The sequence below is a fragment of the Hippopotamus amphibius genome, chromosome 4 (genome assembly GCF_030028045.1).
Source record: "Hippopotamus amphibius kiboko isolate mHipAmp2 chromosome 4, mHipAmp2.hap2, whole genome shotgun sequence".
Taxonomy (NCBI): domain Eukaryota; kingdom Metazoa; phylum Chordata; class Mammalia; order Artiodactyla; family Hippopotamidae; genus Hippopotamus; species Hippopotamus amphibius.
The window spans coordinates 109939476-109951646 of NC_080189.1; positions in this window are offsets into that span (position 1 = coordinate 109939476).

A 12171-nucleotide genomic window follows, 5' to 3' on the forward strand; every position below is an offset into this window, starting at 1 on the left:
GCCCAAGAACATGCCAAAATAATGTAAACTGCAAAAAGGTATTTCCAAGAATTCGAGGAAACCCTCTCCTCTGTTTTGATAAATAATGCTCCCTGGAGGGAGGCCCGGCTTCGAGAGTCTGGAGAGTTGATAGGTGCTCTGGGAGCGGAGACACCGGCTCGGGCCCACCTGCCTCAGGACGCCGGCCTGGCTTTGCAGGAGCCTGGCGAGTTCACAGATGTGTAAACTCAGTTTTAACCACGTTGGTCACCCCGTGGGACATCGTCATTTCCCTCGGTCCCCACACATGTAACTGCCTTCATCTTCGACGAGAGAAAATCCTGGAAATCAGGCCTTGTTTGGCTTCCTTTCTCACTGCCCTATCCAGGCTTTTCAGAAACCTCCCTGCCTCACTCCAAACAGGAAGTTTGGGCAGGCAGTTGTACAAAGGGCCCCGCATTATGTGGGATGTCACCTATTGTTATCAGGACAAAGACATCCTGAAATTCAGACAAAGGCTTCAAATCCACCAGGGTCCCGGACCCTTCAATAGCCGCGCATTGTATCTGGGGAGTGATTGAGTGAATTGGGTCACTCCAAGAATATACCTAAGCTTCTGAAAGTCTGCTATTATTAGGCTGCCAGAATGGGGCTGCGCGCAGCATATGCAAACAGCGCCGGTGGTGACTGCGTTCTCTCTGCCCCGCACACATGCACAGCAGGGACTTTCTCCATAGACGTGCTTCCGGGCATCGGCACAAGTAAATGGAGACAATGGTCTGGGGAATGATCACAACTCAGTCCCTCTGTTCACGTGTTAGGAAAAGCAAAATATTTACTCATCGAAAGTGTTATTAAAGTTTCCCTTTTGAGATGCTGTACATAAATCATGCAGTTCTTGAACTTTGAAGAGTGTATGTATTTCATATTTTGTTAGAAGCAAATACTGTGTTTGGTTAGATTAACTGGCTTTACCAGAAGCTGGCAAGCTGGGTGACATCTCCCGTTTAGCTGCAAGCGACTTTCACCCATGGCTTCTCGTGTCACGTTCTGAGCGGGGGATTTGGTGCAATGGACTGTGTTTATAAAGTGGGGCTTAGTCCCACTCAAACAGGATTGCGTGGGGCAGTATTTCTCTCTGTCTTAATAGCAAAATCGCTAAAACATTTTCAAACATGTTATCTGAGACTGTGGCTACAGCAGGATTAAGGAGATCGCTCTGCATTCTCTTCCTCTCTTTCCCCTCTGTATCGGACAGTCTGCTCTACACGCCAGTTCTATTTCACGCGTGAACACATCCTCTTCCCTCAGTCCACCTTCCTCCCCTTGCCAGCTGCGTCACATCTGTAGAAACACGTGTGAATTGTTTGTCAGGGGGATTGTGCCTTGATGGACAAAATGTCCAAGGAAATCCGTAAAGGAAATCTACCTCCAACCCCTTTTAATTGTATTTATTTATTTTATTAAATTTTTTTTTTTTGGCTGCACCACAGGGCATGTGGGATCTTAGTTCCCTGACCAGGGGTCAAACCTGTGACCCCTGCAGCGGAAGCGCAGAGTCCTGACCACTGGACCGCTAGGGAAGTCCCTCTGTTTGTTTTCTTCTTAACTGGCACTGCCACGTGCTTCCCACCATCTTATCTAGGTAAGATCTTCCTTTCCTCTGTGGACATAACACTCTGCTTCTGAGCCCTCACCTCTGTGTCATTGGCGGCTTTGTGAGAACTTTACTGTCCTTGCCTACAGGCGCCTCCTACCCCTGCTTCCTGGCGACCTCCAAATTGATACATCGTCTGGCATTGCTCTCGATCGGGATACGCTGGGGCTAGGTAGAAAGTGTCCCTTTCTCCGGTGAGCAAACGCGCCCATCTCCGCATGCGGATGAAGCACCCCTGGACTAGGCACCTGAGATCCTAGAGGTCACGCGTCCAAGTGGGTAGATGCCACCTGTGATTAACCGTCAACATGGTGGCTTCATCCCAGAAACACAGGGACTCACCTTCTGTTTTTGTTTTTAAGAAGCCAAAAGTGGGCGTTCCCTGGCGGTCCAGTGCTCAGAACTGGATGCTTTCACTGCCAGGGCCTGGGTTCAGTCCCGGGTCAGGGGACAGGGCCCACAAGGCGCACAGCACAGCCAAACAAATAAAAAATAAAAAAGCACCAATCACCCAGATTATCCGTCTGATAAAAAAAATAATACTTAATAACATGCATTGACTTCTTGACAAATCAATGTGCTTGTGGAATTTCAATTAAACTGAATAATGATTTAATTAGAAGACCCCTACAAGAACTCAAAGGTATTCCAAAAATAGGGTATTCATTTTCCACATTATGAGGGTAAGAATTGATACATGGATAGTAGCCAGTTTGTGCGATTGATACTGACCCTTTGTAAAAATAACCCGAATTTTTTGTTTTTGTGTGATTTCTATACGTACAGTTTGAAGAAATTCATAGCGTGCTTGTCAGGAGTCTTAGAGCTAAGAGTGATGAGATGTGCTCAGTCTGGACGAAACGGAAGGGAACCTGTAGGCCCCTGTGACGTGGAAGGTCCAGGACGGGCTGTGGTTAGTGCAGCCGGGTCCTGCAGCTTTCTCATGGTACTGCAACTCTGCTTCTCCGTTTCTATCCTGCAGCTCCGCTTTGTTTAATGCTGGCTTTGTTTTAGACATGTTTTCTCCATCTGATACAAAGGATGATCTCCTTAGAATTCCAGGATCTGGGAAAGAGATATTTTCTGCTTCTTTAACAATCCTCACCCATCTTAGGGCCCATATTGGCCCAGTGAGGGTTGGATGCTGACTTGGTGATGTATAAGTGTGTCTTGAAATGAACACCCTGGTTCACGTCTTATTCTTATGACTGAGGGAAGCCATCCCTCCTTGAACTGTGGTAAACAGGGGAGCAGCCAAGCCACATACACGGATGGTTGCTTTTATTTTATTTTATTATTTTATTTTATTTATTTATTTTTGTAAATTCATTTGTATTACTTTTTATTTATTTATTTGGCACATGGGCTTAGTTGCTCCGTGGCATGTGGGATCTTCCTGGAGCTGGGATCGAACCCGTGACATCTGCACTGCCAGGCGGATTCTTAACCACTGTGCCACCTAGGAAGCCCTATTATTTTATTTTTTTAGAACATTTATTGAGATACAGTTGACATACAAAAAACTGCATATATTTAAAGTGTACAATTTGATATTTTTTGTCTTATTAGTAATGTATATATGGCAATCCCAATCTCCCAATTCATTCCCCCCTAACCCTCCCTGCTTTCCCCACTTGGTGTCCATATATTTGTTCTCTACATCTGTGTCTCTGTTTCTGCCCTGCAAACGGGTTGATTTATACCATTTTTCTATATTCCACATATGTGTGTTAATATACAATATTTGTTTTTCTCTTTCTGACTCATTTCACTCTGTATGACAGTCTCTAGGTCCATCCATATCTCTACAAATGTCCCAATTTCGTTCCTTTTTACATTGTATATATGTACCACATCTTCTCTATCCACTCATCTGTTGATGGACACTTAGGTTGCTTCCATGTCCTGGCTATTGTAAATAGTGCTGCAATGAACATTGGAGTCCATGTGTCTTTTTGAATTATGGTGTTCTCTGGGTATATGCCCAACAGTGGGATTGCTGGGTCATATGGTAACTCTGTTTTTAGTTTTGCAAGGAACCTCCATACTATTCTGCATAGTGGCTGTATCAATTTACATTCCCACCAACAGTGCAAGAGCGTTCCCTTTTCTCCACACACTCTCCAGCATTTACTGTTTGTCGATTTTCTGATGATGCCCATTCTAACTGGTGTGAGGTGATATCTCATTGTAGTTTTGATTTGCATTTCTCTAATAATTAGTGATGTTGAGCAGCTTTTCATGTGCCTTTTGGCCATCCATATGTCTTCTTTGGAGAAATGCCTATTTAGGTCTTCTGCCCATTTTTTGATTGTGTTGTTTGTTTTTTTGATATTGAGCTGGATAAACTGTTTATATATTTTGGAGATTAATCCTTTGTCTGTTGATTTGTTTGCAAATATTTTCTCCCATTCTGAGGGTTGTCTTTTCATCTTGCTTACAGTTTCCTTTGCTGTGCAGAAGCTCTGAAGTTTCATTAGGTCCCACTTACTTATTTTTGTTTTTATTTCCATTACTCTAGGGGGTGGATCAAAAAAGATCTTGCTGTGATTTATGTCAAAGAGTGTTCTTCCTATGTTTTCCTCTAGCAGTTTTATAGTGTCTGGCTTTACATTTAGGTCTTTTATCCATCTGAAGTTTATTTTTGTGTATGGTGTTAGGGAGTGTTCTAATTTCATTCTTTTACATGTAGCTGTCCAGTTTTCCTAGCACCACTTATTGAAGAGGCTGTCTTTTATCCGTTGTATATCCTTGCCTCCTTTGTCATAGATTAGTTGACCATAGTTTATCTCTGGGCTTTCTATCCTGTTCCATTGATCTATATTTGTGTTTTTGTGCCAGTACCATGCTGTCTTGATCACTGTAGCCTTGTAGTATAGTTTGAAGTCAGGAAGCCTGATTCTACCAACTCCGTCTTTCCTTCTCAAGATTGCTTTGGCTATTCAGGGTCTTTTGCATTTCCATACAAATTGTAAAATTTCTTGTTCTAGTTCTGTGAAAAACGCCATTGGTAACTTGATAGGGATTGCATTGAATCTGTAAATTGCTTTGGGTAGTATAGTCATTTTCACAATGTTGATTCTTCCAGACCAAGAACATGGTATATCTCTCCAACTGAGATGGTTGCTTTTAAAGACGAAGGAATCTAGGCCCAAGGAGGATCTTAAGTTTTTAGAATGTGGAATCCAGGTGAGCCACACACCTGAGGACTCACAGATGAAGAGACACATCACTGGAAAATTTAAATTGAGGGACATGAAAAACACAAGGACGTTGCCATCACTGCGTCAAACACCGTCTTATTTTTCAAAGAGATAACATGTCGCCAAGACAACTAAACTCCCAGCCATTCCTCCCTTCTCCCCTTGCACATTCGGACCTTCATGTGAGGAAGGACATGATGTGAAGTGGCACGCTTGGGGGACTGGAAACAGAAGACAATGCCCAGGTCCTTCAGGGCTGGGTGCATAGATCAGGCGACCCGTAGGCAGGTGTTTCCCAACAAGAGTGTGCATCAACAACGGCTTTTTCTGAGTGTCTTCCAGTCTTCAGTTTTAAAAAAGACACTGTAAGAAGGAAGTGTAGCTGGGAAAGCCGCCTTGCTGCTGACGCTAGTGGGCAGAAGCCTCTGGGGGGACCAGGTCCTGTTCTGGGCATCCCATTTCCTTCACGCATTTGTCAGCTGGCAGGTGTACAGAATGACAGCAGAAAAGGTTACAAGCTTTGGTGCCCTTAGCACACACACTGTAACATGACCTGGCAATAAAGATGCCGGAAACCTAGTAAAGTGTTTTGCCTTCCCTGTGATTCCCATAAGTAGTGAGACCTGACCAATCACACTGAAAACTTAGAGGGCATCACGGTGGACTTATGTCCATCCGCCTCCAGCTCAGACCATCGTGGAGGGGAGTCTGTTGTCCACAGAACGAAACCTTTTTGTGTTAGTGGGAATCGTAGCATGGCCAATCTAGAAAGTGCAAGCAAAGTATTAAATTACTGGTTTAAACCTTGAGAAATACAGGGAATGTGCAAGATCACAGTATCTCTGCCTTGATTCATCTATCTCTCGATCTATGTCCAAAACCACCATGACTTAGTTATTTTTAAATAACTTGTTTTTACTTTTAATATCAAGATGTATAAAGCAAAAAGTGGGTATTGATTCTATCACCAAGAAAAATTCTGCTGACATTTTTAGCAATGAGAAATAAATGACCTTCATGTGGAATGTTAAAGCAGAGAGGGCAGCTCTAAAATGAACTTTCCTCTCTATTCAGTTTTCTTCACCCTAGAAAAGTAACAGCTGTTTACTCCTCACTCTTTCTTGATTATTTTTCCAGAAAAAATAAATGCACATATCAGCATGCGTGTGTATACATTTACACACATATGCACACATGCTCAATTCAGTATTTTAAATCGCGCAATGCCTGGTTGTAACTGCTCGTTGGAGGACGGCTTGTTCTGCGCGCGGCACCCCACACTCTGTCCGGGGATCATTCACTGTAAGTACAGTAACCCTTATTCCCAGTTTAACAGAATTTTGCCTTATTTTGGCCCTGGTTCCTCTGTGCCTTTCAATGAGTCTACAGTGGGATTCGTGATAAAAATAGAAATGTATAGATAAACGTACAAAATCTTACCTTATTCAGAGGCTAAAGCAGTAAGAAATAATGTGTGAAAAGTCGAAAGGAAACCACCAAAGGAAACAACAGTAAAAGAAAGGATTCCTAAACACGTATTTACATGTCTTAGTGTTTAAATTATTTCCTTTTTAAGCTGTAAACTTGACTGTAGTGGATTCCATATGCATATTATATGTTGTTTACATATTGAAAAGATACATCACAGTGACACTGAAAATCTATGAAGGCAATTTATCCTTCTGTTGACTGAATAGTCAGTCTCCTCTGGGTGATGCAAAGATGTGACCTGGGAATTCTCAAGGAGGTTAGTCTGTGAAGGGAAAAGGATACCAGCAGACACACAGCAACCGTGCATTATAATATGGCAAATGCCTAGCTGGCCCTGAAAATAAAGGGCTTTTTGTAGCTTGCAGATTTCCACATCAATGTAGAAACCCTACTTCCTTCCAAGCAACCTCACAGGACAGGTTTGCGAGTGGTATGTGAAGTTCTGGGCAGGAAAGAGCTGGAATGAGGAGAAAAAGAAACAAGAGTCAGAGTGAGAATAGAAGGTACATTTAAAAAAAATCTTTGTGTGTATATACAGGCAGACCTCAGAGATCTTGTGGTCCGGTTTTAGACCACAGCAACAAAGCCAGCCCCATGAATTTTTTCATTTCCCAGTGCACATAAAAGTTATGTTTACACTAGACTGTAGTCTATTAAGTGTGCAATAGCATTGTCTAAAAAAACAACGTATGCACCGTAATTTAAAAATACTTTATTGCTAAAAAATGCAAACCATCACCTGAGCTTCAGCCAGCTGTAACCTTTTTGCAGCAGGAACATCAGAGATCAATAAAACGACACGGCCCGCGTACTCCTTTTTGGGGAGTTTGCCTCTCCTTAGGCTACACCTGCACCCTGCTAGATACAAAAGCGAAGCTTTGCTGTGACTCATCTCTCTAGGAAGACTTGTCTTAATTCTGAAGACAAGTCCCATTCATTCACATTGAAAGTGTTTTACAAACATACCCCCTTTTGGGGGCAGGAAAGACAGGTTTCTCTGTCCTAGAGAGGGTGGGCTTCTCCCACCCTTCATTTCCTCCGACGTGCTCTTTGCACCAGGGGACCCACCGTCTAGGAGGAGGAGAGACACGTAAACAATGAGGAACATCCGAGGGGCAGGGGAAAGTGGTGGGAGAAGAAAAAGCGGGGTGACAGTGAGCGTGAGCAAGCACAGAAGTGTCAGCGCAATGCTTTGGGGGCTACAGGCAGCCGTCCTTCCAGGGGAGCTCGGGAAAGGCCCTGGATCCGTAGCAGTCGGGCTGAGCCCTGAAGGCTGAGTGTCCTTCAGGATTTGTAACAGCCTGAGGTGTGGTTGGAGGGCAGTGAGGCAGGGCAGCCAGACTGACTCAGTAGGAACTTTTCTGCAGCAAATACTGCCAACCTTATTCGTTCCTCTCCGTCCCGCTGGCCCTCAGGGAAAGGAGGGCGAGCTGTCTGTCCGGCCCCAGCATCCCCACTCTTAGCTTTGAGAAGTGGTTCCTTGGACTTTCTTTGCGTGCGGACACGGAGTGCACAGAAAACCTGACCCGGATCAGAGAGAGCCCAGCCTTGGTCCCCCAGGAGCACTGTTGTTTCTGAGCTGATTGTTGGGGCGGCACTGTGGTTCTGGGGACATCTGCCTAGAGGGGCTGCGTGGGGAGTGGGCTGTGATCGGACACCACCACCGACTCACCCTGGGATTCTGGGCCCTGACGCTTCAGTTTCCTCACCTGGACAATTGGGGTAAAAACAGTGCTGCCTCAGAGGGTCTTTGTTGTTCCAAGTTACGTGTCCTATGTATGCAGCAAGCGCTCAATACATGTCCGTGGTTGTCCTCACCATCACCATCTCACTGATGATTACAGGCCTGGGTTTGCGTCTTGTCATCATTGCTCACCCGCTGTCTTCAGTGGGTTACTCCATGCTGTGAGCTGGGGATTTCTGATCTTTTAAAGAGAATTAATACCCTCAGATGGGGGAGGGGAGGACCCATGAGCACACATGTGAAGTGCCTGGCGAGGGGACCAGCGACCTGAACGTGGTAGATGCTCCCTAAAGGTCAGATTCGACTGTTCTGCTGAGAAACGAGACCGGAGGGGTTCACAGACCGGGCCCTTTGGAAATTGGTGCCCGCCACGTGCGTGACCCTCTCGTCTCCTGTTTCCTGTGATGTGGGGAAGGCGTCCCGCCTGTGGGTGGCTCCTGCAGCCCCGACCCCTCCCTGCTGTGAGGCCCCAGGGCATCTCAGGGCTGAGCTGACCGCATCGCACGTTCACCTCTGCAACACCCTCCCGCAGACCGCCTGCGCAGAAGGGGAGGCTGGGAGTCTGGCACTAGATAGAAGTGTGCAGCAGGCTGGACGCCGTTCCCGCGACAGCCCGGAGAGCATCTGTGTCCCGTGTCGCCTTCATGTCTCTGAGCCAGGTCGTCCCCAACCTTTGGAAACACCCAACGTTGCAAATTCGACTAAGTTATAATTTCCCCCTAAAATGCAGTTAAAACATACCTAAAATGGTAACTGACCTCTTCACATCAGTAATGCTCTCGCAAAAAAGGAGGAAAGCAATTTATAAAGCTGTTAAAGGGTGACCCAGCCGGAGTGCTGGCCTAAACCACCCGTAAATCCTGGTCGCTGGTGTCCGTGCGTCTGCGACACGGGGCCATCAGCCCTGCACTGGAGCCACCAGCAAACTGGACGGCCCACGTGCAGCTTCTCCTCAACATCCCTGTTCTCGCTAAGCCAGCTGGTATTGTGATTTTATAGCACAAGAATGGAATTGTTTTGTAATCAGTTCAATCCTTGAATATGTCCAGTGGCTTTGATGCACCCAGACTGCACCAGGGACTGAGGATGGGGACCCAGCAGGCCTTCACACCCCCATGGGGCTCTGCTCTCCTAGACTTCCCGGGAATAGCGCCCTCTGGAGGTGTTCGGTGGTCCTGCACGCCTCAGAGCTTTCATTCTGGGGGGACTGAGGTAGATATACTGCTATAGACTGAGCGTCTGTGTTCCCCCAAAATTCGTATATTGAATCCTGACCCCCCAGGTGATGGTGTCAGGAGGTGATGAGGTCTTGAGAGTGGAGACCACGTGACAGGATTAGTGTCCTTATAAAAGAGACCCCAGAGAGCTCCCTCACCCCTTTCTCCAGGTGAGGACACCGTGAGAAGATGCTGTCTATGAATCAGGAAGCAGGTCCTCTCCAGACACCGAATCTACTGCCCCCTTGATCTTGGACACCCAGCCTCCGGAACTGTACAAAATCAATGTCTGTGTTTATAGGGGCTGGTCTGTGGTATTTGTTACGGCAGCTAGAACAGACGGAGACTGAAATGAGCAGGTGAGGGGACCACGGAATTCAGGCCAGCGTTTCTGAGAAAGTTAACAGGGGGTTTTGGAGGGTGACAAGATGTTTCCAAAGAGGTGCTGTCTTACATGAGAAGTAATATTGCGAGGCCCCGGCAAGGGAAGGTCGGTAGGGCAGCGCTTCAGGCATGCGAGACGGTGGGGTCGGCAGGGAGCCTGGCCGTGAGGAAACAAGGGGAAGGACGCCAGGGAGGGCCGCGGTGCGGGTGCAGAGGGCGGGCCTAGGAGGGCAGCTCTGCTCTGCTCCTTTTCTCAAGAGCGGCAGGAAGAGGGCTGTAAGTGGGGGGAGAGAGGGATGAGGCTGGTGCTGTAGGATCGCATGGATGCTGTGGGAGAAGGGTTCTGGGAGCCGGAGAGGAAGCAGGGAGGTAGTGTGAGCACGTGGGGGTGGTCCAGGCACGACGGATGAAGGCCTGGGAGATGGGAACAGAGGGCGTCAGAGTCAGGATGAACTTGCTGACGGAGGAGCCGGGTGCTGGGAGAAAGGGGGTCCTGCCTAATTCCTCCAGGCGCCAGGCATCACAGGGCCTGCTTCCCACACGTCATCTCTTTGGAATCCCCTCCAGGTAGGTACGCATAGCTTCATTTTGTGGCTGAGACGATCGAGGCTCGAATGGGTTAAGTCCCGATCCCAAAGTCACAATCTTGCCAGAGTTGAGGCAGAAATAACCCCCTTCTTCCTGAAGGTGAAACGCCAGCCCTCCGCACTCCGCCATTTCTTCTCTTCTCCATTGTCAGTTCGGTTCCAAGAATTCACACAGCCGCTTTGCTTTCCCTTTCACTTCCGAGAACGCACTAGACGATGTTGAGAAAGCATGAGGAAAAGGACCGCCAGGTTCCCTTTGGAGCGCGGACGCTGGGCTGGCTCAATCTCTGACACAGTGTTTCCTATCTTCTGATTTCAAGTGTAGACCAGGAACACACATTTAGGCAACAGCAAAGGGCAAAGGACTGCGCCCCAGCCCTACAGTGGAGGGCATGGAGCCCAGGCCACACAGGCTCTTCTTCCAGATGCCCTGTCCCAGCCCACGCGGTCTGCCAGGGAGGTGACTAGGGCTGCGGACCCCGTCCCGCTAGGAGACAGAGCTCAACTTTATTTCTTGAGTCTGATGAGGCTGGGTGAAAAATATAGTGCTTTTCCCCCAGTTATAACCTGTATACTAAAATATGGAATGTTTTTTACAAACTCTTAGTCCACGCCTGCACTTACTTCCCCTGGAGTTTCCATCACTAATCATTTAACTGCCAAGTCCAAGGTCAAAAGGTAGCTACTTCTCCAGTTGTTGGCTTCCAAAGGTTTAGAAGATTCAGCTGAAGAGTGTACTGTTCTAGAAATGGTCACTGCTCTCTGAACGTGGTCTGCAGACAGTCCCTCTTCACTTGGCCCCGGCTTCGTAGACTCCAAAACAATCACCCCTGCATGCGGGTGGGTGCAAACCCCAGACGTTTCCTCCAGTCTTCAAACCAAACCCAAAGACCTCTCTGTTGCCTGTAAATATAAATACCAAATCACAGCATCAGTCCCAGGCTGACTGCTTCTTCACTGCACAGATGTTCACTGAAGCACTGGTAGGTGTCAGGAGCTGTGCTGGGGATGGAGGATACAGAAATAAAATACATCCCAGGCCTCGACGAATTAACTGCAGAATCAATCAGAAGCAAGCCGACCATGCTTCTTTAAAGAACATAGGGAGAAATAATGGCAAATTCTGAGAAAACACGTAAGGTCTCACCCTCTGGCCTCCGGGGCCCAGGTAATGCTTCCTGGGTGTTTTATGTCTTCTCGTGGAAAGCCTGGCCAGTTGGGAGATTCTGTGTGTTTATCCATGCATGTCTCCAGTTCCTCGGTGAGGAAAGCGCGCTCTCCACAGTGTAGAAACGTGTTTCCATATCTCGAGATGAGTGGAAGCCTCGAGCCCACACCACTGCCGTGGGAACAACCTAGATATTAGGGTAAACGAGCGGTTTCATGGACTCTCCCTGAAGCCAAGAATGCCCAGAGCGTCTGCCCTAAAGGAGAGCGAGTGGAGCTTGGAGATTCTCTGGCTAATTTGATGGTCCTCGGGACTAATAGCATTGGGATGTGCCCGAGAGGGTCTGTAGCTTGGATGAGCCTGTGGGATTGAGCTCCACGGATCCTACAGGTCAGGCGATGGCCAAACGGCATCCTCCAGGTAAAATCCTCCCGGGGGGGGGGGCAAATTCTTCCCCTATCTAACCGTAGAATTCTATCTCTGCTCGCGGTCAGCCTAAAACCAATTTTCTTATCGAAAACAACGCTCTGGATTCTCCTGCATCTGATCTGAGGAGTAACAGCAGCTAGCACCCCATGTGAAAAGTACACCCACTGAAGCGAGCCTTCCCTGCACTCAGGGACACCCCGAAGAACACTTGTCCCAGACAGGGCCCCGTGGTTTGCAGCCCTCTTCTCCATTCTGCATTCTTTCCTCGCTGACTTATTTTTTACTTTCTTTTTGAATTGGCTTGGTTGTATT